This window comes from Lissotriton helveticus, chromosome 2_1 (assembly GCF_964261635.1).
Source record: "Lissotriton helveticus chromosome 2_1, aLisHel1.1, whole genome shotgun sequence".
Classification (NCBI taxonomy): domain Eukaryota; kingdom Metazoa; phylum Chordata; class Amphibia; order Caudata; family Salamandridae; genus Lissotriton; species Lissotriton helveticus.
The window spans coordinates 156,911,787-156,929,353 of NC_136059.1; the positions used below are offsets into that span (position 1 = coordinate 156,911,787).

General features: G+C 47.4%; 1 protein-coding gene across 2 annotated transcripts in view; it reads right to left on the minus strand.

Annotated features, from left to right (window-relative positions):
- LOC144817820 (phospholipid-transporting ATPase ID-like) overlaps nt 1–17,567 on the minus strand; it is an 892,949-nt gene that overhangs the window by 750,216 nt on the left and 125,166 nt on the right. The window contains exon 1 of one of the 2 annotated variants that reach the window (XM_078674659.1): nt 10,582–10,871. The exons of the other annotated variant lie outside the window; for it this stretch is intronic. The gene's annotated coding sequence lies outside the window, so the exon portion shown is untranslated. Of the gene's footprint in view, nt 1–10,581; nt 10,872–17,567 lie in introns of those variants that run through there. 2 annotated transcript variants of the gene reach the window in all.

Here is a 17,567-nt window from a genome sequence, read left to right on the forward strand (position 1 = left end):
TCCGGTGAGGAAGGAGGTGATCCACTCCAGTGCCTTCTCCTGGATTCCGACGTTGCTTGTTGACGGTCTTCTCGATGACTTTGGCCGGAAACGGGAGCAGCGAGATGGGGCGGTAATTCTTGAGGTCGGTAGGGTCTGCTGATGGTTTCTTGAGTAGAGCGCTGAGTTCGGCGTGCTTCCAGCTCTCCGGGAAGGTGGCGATGTCGAAGGAGGTGTTGATGATGTCCCGCAGGTGGGGTGCGATGACAGCGTCGGCCTTGTTGAAGACGTGGTGAGGGCAGGGGTCTGTCGGAGATCCGGAGTGGATGGAGTTCATCGTGCGGATGGTGTCTTTGGTGCTGATCGGGGTCCAGGCGCGGAGGGTGGTGGTGGGGGGCGGTGGTTCGGTCGTGGCGTGCGTTGGTTGAGTGCTGAAGCTGTTGTGTATGTCCGCGATCTTGTTGTGGAAGTAGGAGGCGAGGGAGTTGCAGAGGTCTTGCGAAGGGGTGATGTCGTTGTTTCCGGCGTTGGGGTTGGAGAGCTCTTTCACGATGTTGAAGAGTTCCTTGCTGTTGTGTGCGTTGTTGTCCAGTCGTTCCTTGAATGCAGTTTTCTTGGTGGCGCGGATCAGCTGGTGGTGTTTTCGGGTGGCGAGCTTGAAGGCAGTCATGTTGTCCGGTGTTGGGTCTGTGCGCCAGGTTTTCTCGAGTGCTCTGCAGTTCTTCTTGGAGCTCTTGAGTTCGTCGTTAAACCATGGGGCTTTCTTGCTGCCGGGTCTGCTCGGCGGGGTCTTCAGCGGGGCGAGTTCGTCTGCGCAGTCGCTGATCCATTTCGTGAGGTTGGTGGCTGCTTGACTGGGGTTCGTTGTGCTGGTGGGAGGGTTCTTGCTCAAGGACGTAGTGAGCTGGTCTGCAGTGATCTTGTTCCAGCTTCTGCGGGGAGCCTGTTGCTGGTGATGGTGGAGCGTGGTCCTTCTGAAGCTGAAGTGGACGCAGCTGTGGTCCGTCCATGGGAGTCCCGTGGCGTGGCTGAAGGCGATGTCCTTGCTGGAAGAGAAGATCGGGTCGAGTGTGTGTCCGGCGTAGTGGGTGGGGGTGGTCACCAGCTGCTTGAGTCCCAGGTTTGCGAGGTTGTCCAGCAGGGTGGTGGTGTTGAGGTCGTTGTTGTTCTCCAGGTGGAAGTTGAGGTCCCCGAGGAGGATGTAGTCAGCTGAGGGGAGGGCGAGCGGGCTGATGAGGTCGGCGATGTCCTCGCTGAATTGTGTGCGTGGTCCCGGGGGTCTGTAGATGAGGGTGCCTCTGAGGGTGGTCTTGGGGTTGACGTGGATCTGGAAGTGCAGGTGTTCGGCGGGTGCGATGGTGTCATCGGTGTTGGTCGTGATGCGGATGGTGTTCCTGTGGATGATGGCGATGCCTCCTCCTGTCTGGTTGACGCGGTCCCTCCGGATGATCTTGTAGCCATCCGGGATGGCGATGGCGATGTCGGGCGCTGGGGAGGCGTTCATCCAGGTTTCCGTGAGGAAGGCGACATCTGGGTCTGTGGTGTCGAGCAGGTTCCAGAGCTCGACGGCGTGTCTGTGGACGGAGCGGGTGTTGAGCAGGATGCACTTCAGGTGGTTGCTGCTGGTGTTCTGCTTGGTGGACGCTGGTGCAGTGCAGGTCCGGATGCAGGAGAACTTGCAGGAGTGGCAGATGAAAGGTCCGTGGGTGCGTCTCGGGGTGGCTCGGTAGCATCCAGGGGTTCGGCCGGCGTTGAGTGCGTTGAGGGTGGCGGCGTCGTACGTCCGGCGGGTGGGCTGGGGTCTGCAAGGGCCAGGGGTCCTGGCGCTGGGCGCGGTCCAGGCGCGGATGGGCGCAGACGGGCTTACCTTTGGCGCACCTTCGGCGCTCATTCGGCGCTCATTCGGTGCTCCCGCTGCGCGCGTCCGCTGCGCGGTCGCTCAGGGGGCGTCATAAGAAGGGGGACGGGAGGGTGGGTCTGCTGGGCTGGGCGAGCGTCCGGGCCAATGGGCCGGTGGTGGGCGGGGCCGCAGGGGCCAGCGGCGGGAAAAGTGGCGAGCGGCCGGCTCCGCTGTGGCTGGGCCGCTCGGGGGTGCTGGGGGGGCGGCGGTGGCGGCAGGCAGGCGGCAGGCAGGCAGGCAGGGCAAGGAGGCTGGCTAGCAGGGCAGCAGGCGAGTGAGGGGGGTGACCCGGCCTCGAGAGGCACAGTGGTCACTCCCGCGGTCACCCAGGCGCTCCCCTTAAGAAGGGGGACGGGAGGGCGGGTCTGCTGGGCTGGGCGAGCGTCCGGGCCAATGGGCCGGTGGTGGGCGGGGCCGCAGGGGCCAGCGGCGGGAAAAGTGGCGAGCGGCCGGCTCCGCTGTGGCTGGGCCGCTCGGGGGTGCTGGGGGGGGCGGCGGTGGCGGCAGGCAGGCGGCAGGCAGGCAGGCAGGGCAAGGAGGCTGGCTAGCAGGGCAGCAGGCGAGTGAGGGGGGTGACCCGGCCTCGAGAGGCACAGTGGTCACTCGGTACTCTTCTCCCTTCCATCTTGAGGGAAATGCGGTAGTGGAAAGAAAAAAACGTGACATAAAGCAATCTACAACAGCGAGGGTATTAGGTTCGGGTGATGGGTGGGTCAAACATTTAACAAGTGTCCAACATAGTCTTAACAATCTGCCAAGAAATTCTCTAAAAGGTCTCACTGCCTACGAACTATTGTTCGGCATTAGAATGCACATCCAGGATCTAGATTGTCAGACTTCAGTGGTAGAAGAAAAAGCTTTTGATATCAAAGACCGTTTGGCTGTTTTACAGGACTTAAATGAAACAAGAAGAAGTCTGAGTAATATAAAGTTAAAGCCAACAGCCACTGAAGAGAAACCACCTGTCCCAGCAAGACCTGTCTGGATTCCAAAGATTGGGGATCTAGTCAGAGAAAAGATCGCGGTGAAGAAGGAATTTGGGCCTTCTTACAGAAAAGCAGCACCTGTCTTAGCTGTCAGCAGAACAAGATCAGTTGTACTACCGCCCCTTGCTGGTAAAAAGGAGAACCGAGTTGTATCCATCGACCTGGTAAAACCACAATCATGTGGCCAATAATAAGTAGTAGGCCCAGTGGACTCCCAAGAAATAGCAGAAGACCAAATCTTGCTACAATCCAAGAGGTTCAAACTGAGAGACTAATCACATTGATAAACCTGCAGTGAATAAAAAAGGACTATGCAACAAAGCCATGGAACGTGTGCCTCTTGAAACCCAAATTGCAACAGTTCGTCAAGAAACACCCGTCTACAACGATGTAGCCTCAGACTATGCTAATGAAACAAAGAAAGATGCAAAGACAAATGAAAATCCGGAAGCAATTCCAACAATTGACAGAACTGTATCTGGCTACTTCATCAATTTCGATGACTTTTCTGAAGATCCAAGCGAGCATGAAGAAACGCCAGCAACAAAAACTTTCAAAGAAAAAATGACTGAACTTTTTCATCAACTAAAAGAAACATATCTGATTTCACCATGGATTGAATTTTGGACTGTGTTAGGTGTACTTTTCCTCCTGCTTTGGCTCATCATGGTTCTATGTTTGGGAAAATTCATTGATGGAACATATAGTAAAATGGACACAGCAAGTCAGAACATCAACTTGGTCCTAAAGCCTCACACATCCTCTCATCTCAAAAAAAGAGAACTGTCATCAGTGAACATCACAGCCAATCCAATGCCTGGTGGGGTAGCATGGGACAAAACGGATTATGAAATCTATGGCCCTATTGAGCTTTTGAAATATCCACACCAATTTAAGGTTTCCTTGAGTGAGTTTGTGACACCAAGTACTTTCTCTGATGATTGGGACTTTGAAAATATTAATAATATGATGTCAGATTTAGTAATGTCAGCAAAATTTACAGAACATGATTACTTGCAGGGTTCATCAAATTATGAAGAAATGTACTGTTATAATCATTTTGGTCATCACTATTTGCATATATCTGCTCAACCTAGAAATGTTTTAAATTATAATCAATGGGAACATTGTCCAACGCCGCCAAAAGGCAGTTCAAAAACATTTTATGAGAAATTCCAATACTTCTCAGGGTTTAACAACAGTAATGTAGAAACGTTTTATTTCAAAATGTTAAATAAGACAGGAATGAAAACAATGTTGACAAATACTAAATTGATATATTCAGAAACATTTTATGAGAAAATGACTACATTTGGTTTTGAATTTTGGAAAAACAACATTGAAACAAAAACCATCTGGGGTTCAAAAGACTGGCAGGTACAAGGTCTAGAAGCATTATTTTGAGCCTGCATGATCCCAGAACAAATAATATTCTTGAATAACACCATTCAACAGACAACCTGTCTTGGCCTAGCCAAGATAAAAGACTTAAACAAACTGTCTATTCCGAAGCCCATGCCTGATAGTAATAGCACTACAGATGTGGAGATAGACGTATCCCATATTTTACACCAAAACAGAACAAATCCTGATTGAGAACAATGGTTGATCTGGCCCACAGACACAAATAACTGTCAAGATAGATTCCTGAACAAAACACAGGGGTTTAAACAAACCAGGCCAGACCCAAGATATTCCCAGAGACAACATCCAGGGATAGTTACAACATACAGTGTAGGGAAACTATGCCTCGAATGGCTACAGAAATCCACACTGGCTGAAATTAAGCAACACTTGACTTTACAAAAGTGCTGACTTGCGTGATGTCATACTGGGACCACGCAAACAGCGTCAAAAACGTTTCATATACACCGGTATATACGCTGCTTACAACGAAGCTTGGAAAGCAACACAAATTGAAACAGCTGAAAAAAATACGAGAAATTGATCGTATACATTTGGAAAAATCCCTTTCTGTATTTGACAATGGGTTAACGACTCTGTCCTCCAGAATATATTCACTGGATAGCATTGTATCATCTGCTATCGATATAATAGAGCAGGACTTACTAATGTTACAACATGGTCAGTCCCAATTATGTTCTGTTGTACAGCTTGGCTGGACGTTGCAAAATCTGCGTTCAGGCTACGTGCCATGGCGTTTAATCAACGTAACGTCATTATTCTCTATCTTTAACCTTACTGATAGACAAATCAGTTTGGCACAAAAAGGAGCCAACTATACGATTCTGAGCATTAAAAAACTGGAGAGATTACCATTGACAATGTCAGAGAGACCTGTCATTGAATGGATAATACACGGAACGATTACAATCGCAATAACAACTTTCCAGTTTAAGTTTTGCCAAAAATATATACCAGCAGGCCTGTATGAAAGGTTGGGTAAAGGATACATCAAGTCAACATGGAATTTGCCTTATACACACAAATGTTATAGTGAAGGGAAAAAAAAGAGGTATTTCTTAGTGGTAACAATTGTAAAAAATCACTAAGTGGTACACTCCTGTGTCAAGGTATTAACTTGCATGAAGCCTGCGAAGGGTCTTCAAATAACTTTTCATGTCACCTGCACGGCACTCCTGCAGCACAGATAGAGCCATTTTTCAGACAGCTTTCCAACTGCAGCTACGTTCTAATAAGTGACCACAGTTGTTGTGGCATGCTGCCAGGAAAAGCCTATCTCGTGAGCGTTAGTTCCATGGTCACTTGCTGTATGCAAGTATTGTATCCAAACAGCAATCCAGACATGGAGGCGGCAATATGGCCTTCTTTGAATATCTCTTCTATTCGAATTGATACTTTAAGCAGAATGAAATCCATTCTTTTACAGACAACTGTGCCTTTAACCTCATCCAAAGAGATGTATGATCTGCAAGTTGCAAGGACAGCAGCAGAGATACATTCCCTATTATCAACAAATTGCCCCGTGCATTTCGCAAAAATGTTAGGTCAAATCTTAAACATGTCTGATACCAGTGGCATCGCACATGTATTTAAGACAGTTTTTTCGGGACTGTTAACACCCTTTGAAACAGTTCTGGGCATATTCCCGAATTTTGTCCATTCCTTTTTCGGCAGCCTGCCTCTTCTTTTGGGACTCGTAGCAGGAATTTTAATTTTGATCCTTCTGCTCCGATATGGCAAGCCAAGCCACAGACAGAGCTCCAGCTACAATGGAAGAAACGATCTTAGCAATACGCTACCGAGACAAGATAACTAGAATCATAGGATTGGCCCGGCTAAGAGATCTAAGTGCAACCTGGTTTCTTTCATTCAGACCTATCTGGCAAGATTGCATCTTACCTGTGCTTCGATGTCTGCTATGCGGAGAAGAATGCGTGTTGGACGTCTGTCTTACACTTCCATCAGCAGTACCAATGGATATCGATACTTTGCTAGGTCCAGTAAAGACTCATGCATCGTGTTTTCCCCAGCGGCTACCTATTCTGATGACGGCATTTGTTGAGACTTCACCATTACGATTAGGTGGCGGTGAAGTACGAGAGGAAAGCAGCACCAAACAGGTACAACCTTTTGTGAGCATTGCTGATCCCGACACCGATGATAGCAATCACTCTCACATATGCACAATTTCAGCATTTTCGAACTTGGTCAAACTTTCACCTGATGTTGTAGACCAATTTTGTGCAAGCCTGTCTGATATGATGTTCTCTCCTGAACAAAAAGAATAACTTTTTAAACAACGAGTACACAGCGTTCCCTGAACTCTGAATTCGGCCTTCAGTTTTTTGATAAACAGACCTACTGAAAAAACATTTGGAACTATTTTTCCCCTGAGAGCGAAATTATTTTTCCACTTCCAAAATATTTACTTTTTTTTGGCACACAGTAATCTGCTTAAAGTAGAACTATTCTTAGAGAATAGAGCTTCTATTTTTAGAGATACTAGAGACAATATTTTACCTCAGCCTCTAGCACGTGTACAGCATTTGTATAAATATGTGATGAAATGGTCTCGACCTTCTTTTCTGTATTCAGAGCCATTTCATGTGTAATTTTCACAATTCATTCAGCCAAGATATATATGCATCTACCTGAATGATACCACTGCTTAAAAAGCGTACAGTACCAATACTCATTTTTTGTGTATTTACCATATACCATTTCAAATGTGAATTTTGTATTTTGGGGTGGGTTGTTAAACACACATGCATCGTTATATGTTTAATATTGCTTAGTTTTTAGTAATGATGGACATTAATTCGTGGAGTGGGTGTTGTGTTTCTATCTAGGACCCTAATTCGATATTCCCGATTTATGCCCTTATGTGGTTATAATAAATAATATCCTTATAAAGGCATAAGAATCATATCCATATTTAGTAATAGCCCATGCAGTCCAAATACGGCAAGGCTACTCCCCTAGACTCCTATAAAGTACAACACCTTCTTTAAACAAACCAAGCCTCCAGCAGCCTGGGAATTCCCTCTGCTTTTGTTTTGATTTGCGCAAGAACTCCTGGAGTCCAGAAAGAACTGTTAGTTCTTAGTGACGTCTTATGTCCAACCTTACGTCAAACCCGGCACCTTTCAGGTATAAATATAACAACGTTGCCTTAAGCAAACACACGGTGGTTTGGAGCAGAGCGACTATCTACTTGCTCGGAAGCCCTGCTGATACGAGAGCCGAAGGAAGCCGCCCCTCCTTTTTGACGCACTGAGAAAGACGCTGTCTTTTTCTCCAGCCAAGAAAATCCAGCTCCGGTGTTTCCAGTCACCCTTGCGGGTTGCTGGGAGATCGAGTCCTGAGAGAGAGAGATACAAGACCTCCTACATTCTAGAACCAAGGTACGGAGCCGACTAAACCCTTAAGAGATTTCTTGATTCAGATTCTTGGCAAAAACCAACTTAACTCAAACTGCAACTTACTTACTCCTTCCCACGTATTAGGCTTAGGTCAGGTACACCGGGGTAGGCGTATATTAGAAGCACCAGTTGAGTACGTTAGTCAATGTTTTTATGTATGAATATATTTTATCCATTTTAAAGTATCATATGGCTAAGAAACCATATCAATGCTTTTACAGTATTATTTCATAATACTCCTTTTACTGTACGCACTTTACTTCATGATAAGTATTGCAATTGTGGCAATTTATTTCTCTTGCATGAGAAAGAAGACTGCTCAATAAATAACACCTTTTATTGAAAACGCCCGTCTCTCCATTTCTCTGCACTCTGGTGAAACTAAGTATGCACGATTGACTGAGTGAAATAGTTGTCTATTGTTTTCACATGACTCTAGAGATACACTCTTTATTCTGAGGGAGCAAAGTTGTCATGTTTATGCGGTTGTCAGAAGCTAATCCCTTCTTGTCTATTCAGGGAAGTTAAACTCCTCCTTGTTTACTCGAGAAAGTTTCTAGTGACCTCTGAGCTAGCTGGCAAAACTAATTAAGTCTAATATAGTCAGTAGAGACCTAGTCGACCTCAGTCCTACGTCTACACTGCTGTTTATATTATTCCAATGCGCAGAGCCTATAGGGAAAATAGGAACTACACTACACCATAACTTCTGGCAAGTCTCTACACTGCTCCAGTTCAGGACAGACTTCAAACCGGGCTCTTGGATGACCCCAGCACTCAACGGAGCCGCCCCCCTATACCCTACTAGTACCTTGAGATTCTCACGGGTGCGTAACTGACCTTTACCAACCCCTGATTGATTGATCTCCCCGTCTCCCTGCTCCCCCTACAAACGCACACAACACTACGGGGTCCATTCACAGGAGCTTTCTAGAGTACGTAAAATAGTACTCCTGTGGTACTCCTTTACATGGCTTGTGTGTTGGTGGGAAAACATCTAAAATTGGAATAATCATATACATGTAGAACACATGAGAAGTACTGTGCCCTCTTTGCACTTTTAGTGATAGTGAGTTGGACGTTTGGGTGCAGATTCACAAAGGCTTGGGCGAGTACATAAGAGTACATCTGTAGTATTTCCTCCAATACTCATAAATGCTCTTGTGAATGGACTTCCTGCTTCGCGCAGGGCACGCTTAGGTACACGCATGCGCAGACTTTGGTCAGGAGGTTCGCGGTGCCCTGCACACACTGCACCTCCTCCCTAATGTAAATACATTTTACGGCAGGCACGAAATTCTGTAAATCACCTGCTCTCCCAGCATTTGGAACCGGTTGTAGTTTCTGCCGTAGAATGTGTGATGGTAGGTTATGAGCAGTGATAAAGCGCTCTATCACCTGGGTGGGTATCCAGGCGCTAAAGCAGGAGCAATCATGGCCTAGACTAGGGCAAGCCAGGGCTCAAGTCGAAGTATCACGCGGGTGGACGGCGTCCCCCCACTTATTTTACCAGGAGCTCGATAACTGGAGCAAATTTGAGCCACACATTCACTCTTTGGCCTCTCTGGGGCGAGATCGGATCCCATTGAGAATGCTGCTCACACGCGGGCTTCTCTGATGCAACCGCATCTAAGGGGTGAGCGAGGGTAGGCAATGAGTCTGATGGTGCAAGACACCTTTCGTGAAGTCAGCGCCCCCCGCTTCTTTTTTAGGACTTGTGCCCTGGGGCAAGCCTAGTAGAGCTCGTCGAAAAGCCACTCGGCAGCTTGAATCAAGAGGCGGCCCTGGTGTCGAACAACGAAACCGCCAAGATGCCTCTGCATTATAGCATATACGATTCTGTCTCTTCCAATCCAAGTCGTTCCCGGGTAGAAAACAGATTTGCCGAGGATCACACAATGTTGGTCCAGTCTAAAAGCCGAGTTTGGACCTGAATGTTTCAGGTTAAAAAAACTGAACTAGAGTGACGAGGTGAGCTCACACCAGGAAAGTTCCGAAGAAACTACACATTTCCTATAAACTGGGAAACCACAGCGCCCCCTAATGCCCAGGGACGGAGGCTGCCGTATAACTTGCCTCTTGCCTCGAGCACGCCTTGGAAAGACCGACGTGCCCAACCCTCCAAGAGTTAAAGACAGAAATCAAGCCACTTCTGATATTTTCAAGCAGGGACTTTGTCAGGCCTGCCTGCTTCCACTTTACAGAGGTTTCCCGCAGCACACATCTGGGGGCAGGGTACAGAGCCTTGAACGTTTAGATCATAGATGTTAATTCTGAAAAAAAATGTATAGCTAGCAACGGCACACGCAGCACTGGTGTGGTAACTCGAAGCCGCTCCCCTTCTTTAAAACATGGTTTATTGGTTTTTGGTTAGCAGAATGTTCTACAACAGGGAGTCATAACAAAAAGCAACGCAACAATGGCACACATTTTTACACAGAGCACCAGCAGATATTAAAAGAACAATAACAACCGAAACAATAACAGTGACATGTGAGGTTATAGTCGGCCGCTTCCCTACTCAACTACACAGTGTGATCCTGGGCAAACCATCATCATCCCGTAGCCTAGTCAGTAACAGCAAACCATAATCTCATAGCCACGCCCCCAAAATGACTTGGCTGCGCTTAGAAAGCAGACTAGAAGCGTATGAGGGACACTTACAGGTAAATCTTCACCCAAGCGAGTGTTAATCAAAAGATGAAACGCAGCTTTTCAAGGGTGCTGCAGAACTGGGAGCCGCACTCCCTACACACCGGGGCTGGACGCAGAGACACAACCTCTTACGAGCCCTGAGCCCAGCTACTGTCACGGAAACTTTCGAGCCTTAAAAGTTAGAAAGACGGAAAAGAATACACGGAAGACTCACCTAGCGCCCAGCGGCTCCCGTGCTTGCTCCAGGCGCTCAGCCTCCATGCAGCGCTCTGTCCTCGGCGCTCCCTCCAAGAGCTGTTTCTCGGAGCCCCTCCCCGCAGCACTCCCTGGCAGCCCCGGGGACTCTGCAGAGGATCACACCCCACAGACCTCCAAACCCCACCACGCTCCGGCCCCACAGACCTCCAACCCCCACCACGCTCCAGCCCCACAGACCGCCTCGCTTCACTTCTGTTTACTCCCAGCGCTCCGCGGCTGCCTGTCGGGGGCGCTGGCCGGGGGCCAGGCTTTCATCACTTTTTTCTGTTTCCTGTAGATAGGGAACATGGGAGCTAAAATAAACCACGACATTTCATTCACGCGAAGAGGGTGGAGGGAGAGGCCGCAGCACACGGCGCCTGAGCCCCGCCACCTCTTGTGACAGCAAACAGCACACCGTGCGTGTATGTGTGGGTCGTGTCCAGAGCTGCGCCCCCACCCCAGGGGGCCTGAGGGGGAGGAAACGCCATGTCTCTCGTCTACCTAACAGGCCGTGTCAGGGATTACCTTTCTAGCGCTTTGAAGGAACCAGAATGAGGCATGCAGCGCTATATTAAGCTTTGAAGGAACCAGAATGAGGCATGCAGCGCTATATTAAAACTTTATGTGAATGTATGTATATGGTATTTTTATTTCGCGAGCCTGCCCAGAAGGCAGAGAAGTGTGAATATGTCCAAGAACACGCATAAAGTCAAGGCGTGAGATAGAAAGAAGGGTGGGATGGTTCATGTACTGGATGTAAAATATAAAAATTAATTCTTGTGCAAAAGAGGGAATCCGCACTGTAATAACCATTACAAGCAGGTATTCCCATCACGCCTCAACCCACTGATTCTGCCTAAGTAAACGCAGCAAGAAAAACTGTGATCCTCGGAGAGGCAGGGATACGGGTAACATGTGCCGCTCGTAGCCGTGACCTGTAGCTGGTGATCATATCTGGACTAACTGGGAGCTTAAGTTGTCTGCCATATGGACCTAACTGGGGCTGAACTCTTTTGGCGGAACACAGCGGGACTGCGAGGACCACAAGGCTGAGCGCCTAGAGACCTGGCGCACCTGGTGCCTCTCCCCCCCCCCTCCTCGATATAGACACGCTCATTTCCGCGATACGTGGTACTAGCCGGGCCAAGCCCGGGCAAAGGGCGGGCCGTCTGAAGTCGATTGAGGCCGGGCTGGGCCCCCCCTTTTAACCCTGGATTGAGTTGAGTTTATCTATTACTCTCTAGGCTTCTATATTCTTTATAATTCCTTTACTATTGAGTTGTTGTCTGGACTAAAGTGTTGGGACATTAGTTACTATGGCACTACGTTCTGGGAAAGAAAGAACTGTACAAGTTACAACTAAGAACGGGGTGGTAACTGGTACCTTAGATCATTTTTTTAAACGGGCAACAGGTATTTTAGAAAAAGAAATAGCTTTTGTTGAGAAGCTCTTATCTGTGGATCTTATAACGGGTAAACGCTCGTCCCTAGGCCATATTGGGTCAGTAGTATCCCCCGTTATATCAAGTCATCGAGCCCTCATAGTTAATCAAGGTCCTTGTTCCGACTTTATGCCAGCAGTATCGGACATTGAGGCGGTCAGTCCCACATTAAACATAACTATAACCAGTACTCCCTCGAGTTGTTTTTCACACAGAGATGGTGACTCTCCCCTGCATCATAGTCCTGTTCAAAAAGTCCAAAATATGGGTGTATCAAACAATTCCAATCCCAGTAAAAGGAAAAGAGGGGGTGGAATTCAGAAAGGGGGCACTGCTAAAATTTCCCCAAAAAATAGTTTAATTCAGCCCTCACATATTTCAACCTGCCCCCCTAATCCCACAATGGTCCCCATTGACTCTGTCGATCAATATTCTACTCGTAGTTCAGATGATGAACTGTTGGGTAAAATAGAAATTCTTGTTAAATCTCTGATGCTACCCTTACTGGAACGAACGAGGTTGATTAATTCCAAACTAGACCAGTTGGAGATCCTAGTCACAGCTAACTCCAATACACTGGACAAACTAGTAAAAGGTCTGGAAAAACGAAAGGACCTTTCCATTGATTCCCAGAGAATAGGGACCAGTGACGTATCAAAGGTGGCTCTTCCAGTCACAATTGATTCATCGAATATCCAATCAGGTCGCCCACGATTGGAGAAACTTCCCGTCTGTAACAACTCCTCGGCTACTACCAAGGGTATGGTCACTAAGGAAGGTGCGGCGCCTAGAACACAACCCGCTCCTTGTGTACCAGACACTGGTAGTCAGTCAAAAGGGCATAGCCAACCAGAGAAGGAGGCCGTTAACCTGTGTCTCCCCTGTGTAAATCTACCCCTAGAGTCTGCCCCTTATACGATTATATTGACGGGTGTTCCAGTTATTGGGGAGGATAAAATGGAATCATATAGGGAGTTGAAAAACAAAGTTATCTTCTGGCTTAATAAGAATAGAAGTCTCCCTCCTTTGTCTAAAACGGAGATCTTAAACGTCAGAAGAGTAAGTTGGGTGGGACATTGCCCAAAGGACTTAGAGGGAGATTGTGTTATTATTAACTTTAGGGACCCTTGGGTGGTAGACTTTGTTCGTAGAGAACCAAGGTTTGGAAGGATGGGCGAAGTACAATCATTAGGCCTTCACTATTTCTATCCCCAAAGAAACTGTGGTCCTCTTTATCACCCACCTAAGTTCCGAAGGAGAAGTCCTATTGGAGGATTCCACTTCGATCGGATAACACATTTTCCACCCTTGTTCAACCGGTTCGAGCCCCTCTCAGGCTTAGAGGGATTGACTTCTGATCATGCCTGGTGGTAATAACCAGTCCAAGAGTTCCGGAAGGGTTCCGGGGGAACATGTATAGCTGAGGTTGGTGCGGCTGTCTGTAGTGATCCTGTACAATGCAGGTCAAAGGAGGTGGTCAAGGTGGGACAGGATGACGGTTATGGTGTGGAATGGTCTCCCCTGGATACTCTGACTGGCGAACTGCCAGCCAGAGAATTACCGATAGAGAGTGTGAGGACAGCAGGATTAAATTTAGGGGCCCCTGAACCAAGCCAATTGACCATACAGGACTCACTACTCAAAATAGTCTTGTGGAATGTTGCAGGGCTAAAGGGGAAATTGGATTTAGAAGAGTGGGCAAATTTTGTAGATGACCATGATATTTTAATTTTTCAAGAAAGCTGGGCTCTTGAGCCCATTTTTCGTTTGGGGTATCTCAACTTTTTTAAACCTGCTATCCGGGGCAAAAAAGGCAGAGCATCCGGCGGCCTAACCATTTGGGAGAGGCAGTCCCTTAGTTTAAGGCATACAGAAGTGTTAGTGCATAATTTTGACATTCATGGGATTAAGCTTAGTAAGAAAAATCACCAGGAATTTTTTATTGTTAACATCTATGCACGTGGCCTACCTGGAGGGCGGTGTCCGACAATTATTGGAGAGCTAGACATGTTCCTCAACTCAATTGGGAGGGACAAGTTTTTAATTGTGGCCGGGGATTTAAACTGTACCTTTGAACCCCTTTTATGTGAGGGAGAGGATATTTATGCTGAAGAAGATGCGTTATGGAATGTCCCACATCTTGTTTTAAACCCAATCAAGAAGGGGACTGAGGCAGCGCTTCACTGGTTGGGATTGTGCCTTGAGTGGGGGCTGAGAGCGGTTAATGGCCGTTCACACTCCGATAAAATAGGCCGGGTAACTTTTGATAATGGTACCAGCACAAGTCGGATTGATTATATTTTAATTAAAATTGAGTATTGATCACTACTTGACGACATGTTAATTTCTGGTCGTCCCGAGAGTGACCACAACCCGTTGGTTTTAAGTCTAAAACTTGAGGATAGCGCTGGGTGCAGTAGTGCCTCCAAGTGTGTCGCAGCAGATGCCATCCTAACCAATGACAGACGTGGGGTTCGATGGAGTAGGGTAATAGAAGATCCTGCTATTTTAGATAGGATCTCTCACAAAGTTTTATCCACCCGGTGTGCCATACAGGCTCTGGTTAACCCCCCAGGGTTTTCTGAGCATTTAATTGCGCTCCATGAACAGCTTTTTGGTAATCTGAAAGCCCTTTTTACCAAAATTCTTAAACCCGGGATAGCCTCGACATCTACATCTACATCAGGGAATAAATGGTATAATAAATCATGCAGACAGGCTCATAGTTCCCTGATCAAAGCCATAACATCTAGAGTGGTTGTAGATATTAGAATGGCAAGGTTAGTGTATAAGAAGGCCCAAAGGGAGGCTAAATTAGCATGGGATGACATTCGCTGGCAGGATTTATACGAAGCAAGCAGGTCCTCAAATCAGATTAAGTTCTGGCAGGTTGTAAAATGGGGTGGGAATTTGGACTCGCAAACCCCGGCGAACCACGTACCTGCTGAGGATTGGGTTGATTATTTTGCATCCCAATTTAGGGGCCCTGAGTCAGAACTCACGTGTGGTTTGGTTACCCCTGCACCTATGCTCCCAATGTCATGTTCGCCTTTAGTGTTTATGAATAAAGATGCAGAGATTGCGCTGGGCTTGGTTCATGCTGGTAAATCTCCAGGCATGGACTGTATCCCGGCCGATCTATTTAAATATGATCAGCCGAACTGGGTGTCCTATATTACGACACTTGCTAATGCCATCGCAAATGGGGCTCGGATCCCAGATTCCTGGCGAGGGGCCTAAATATTACCCATTTTTAAAAAGGGGGGTCGTTCGACCCCAGGGAATTATCGCCCCATAAGCCTAATAGATGCAATCCAGAAAGTTATTGCTAGGATGGTATTGGCCAAAATACAGGTTTGGATTGAAATCGAGAATATTCTATCCCCTTTGCAAGCTGGTTTTAGATCTAGCGTCAGCACAATTGACCAGGTGTTCAGATTCATTCTGATATACTGGAAGGTGGTGCTCTTGGGTGGAGGAACTATCTATGCAGCATTTGTGGACCATAAATCCGCCTTCGACCTCGTCCCAAGAGACAAATTATGGACTGTCTTAGGAAATATGGGAATGCCTCGTGAACTTTTGGATTTAGTAATAATATTACACGAGGCAAACTTTGCAAGGGCTAGATTTAGTAGACAGGGGCAGGTGACTGAGCGATTTCCTGTCACCCGTGGTGTCCGACAGGGGTGTGTCCTCGCACCGACTTTATTTTTGTTATTTATTGAGTCGTCACAGGGGTCCCGATCTTCACTCCTTTACCGGTGCAGCCGAGCACAGCGCTCTTGCCGGCTGAGTAAAGCGGAACCGCCATCTTGGGGGGAGGCAGGGTAGCGCTCCAGCTCCTGGACGCCTCCCACCCTCCTCCCACCCTCTAGTAAAACATGGATAAAAGGAAGGGACTCTCCCGTCCGCGCAGCGGGCGGGCGCAGCGGGCGCGCCGATGGCGCGCCGAAGGCGCGCCTAAGGCAAGCCCGTCTGCGCCCGTCCGCGCCGGACCCGCGCCTCGCGCCAGAACCCCTGTTCCACACGCCCCTGCAATCAGTTGGTCCTCGGATCAATTGTTACACCTCCGCCCGGCTACGTGCTCCCCCTTAATCTGCTGCAACACTCTTAGCCTTGATTCAACTGCTTATCTCTGCCCACACTGCAATTTTTCTCTTCCTGTGGTCCCTATAGCACCGCCACGTTCCTTGATTGTTAATGATCAGTTATCTACCACCTTAAAGGCCGCACTAGTTAACTGCAGATCTCTTCCTGCCCACGCCCATGATATCTGGCTATCTCTTGACACCCATAAATGGGATTTACTGTTTCTTACTGAAACGTGGTTAAAAGATTCTTCCAAACCCGACATCACTTTAGCTACTCCCCCTGGCTATTGCTTTACAGGCATTAATCGAGACAATTCCAAGACCGGAGGGGGTCTTGCGATAATTGCTAAATCCCATCTCAAAGTCAATCTTCTGAAAATTCTTAATCTGGGCCTTATTGAAGCCGCATATTTCACAATTATGAACTCCGCTAGTACCATTTGTGCAGGCATTCTAATTTACAATCCCCCTAACACTACTTCTTCCTCCCTTAATACTTTGATGCATTCCATAGCTGATTTCTCGCTTAAACATCCTCATTTTACTGTATTAGGAGATTTCAATATTCATATTGATAATCCTTCCTGTACACAATCTTCCTCCCTGTTAGAAACTCTACAAGGACTCACCCTGTCCCAATTAGTTGTTGGTCCGACTCATATTGCAGGCCATACACTTGACCTTATTTTTTCTAATCATCCTTCCATTTCCTCCCTCCCCCCCATTCCTTTGACGTGGACTGATCACTTTCTCATTCCTTTCTCTTTCACAACCCCCACCCCTCCTTCCCCTATTCCCCTTAAACGAGTTAGAGGGCGTAAATGGAATAAAGTTACTTGTGAGTCCTTGGAAGCTCACCTTCATTTTCAACTGAACCACCAAAAAGACCTCAACTCAGAAATTTTGAGATTTAACTCGTCTCTCTCAGATGCGCTCGACTCTGTTTCCCCCCTTGTTCCTCTTACTTCCTGCAGATCCCGTCCCACTGCTCCTTGGTTTTCCCCTTTGTTGCGGGAAGAAAAGAGCAAGTGTAAGCAGCTTGAACGTAAATGGAGACAGAACTTTGATCCCTTAGCCAAATTGGTATACAAATCTGCCCTGAATAAATTCCGCAAACTCCTACGCTCTGCAATGAGAGTTTACTTTGCTAATCGTATTCAACAGGCGCAGAATTCTTCTAAAACCCTTTTTTCCATTGTGAAAGATTTTGTTAACCCCCCTGCTTTGAAATCCCTCTGTACCCCCACTCAGGATCTCTGCAATGGTTTGTCTGATTTTTTTCAGGAGAAGATAGTTAAACTCTCCTCTTCCTTTGCCGTTACGACTTCTAATGACTCCGAAGACCCCTCTTGTCACCTTTCCTGCTCTTTTAATTCTTTTAGTGAGCTAACCCCAGATCTGGCGTTAGCTCTGCTGCGCAGCAT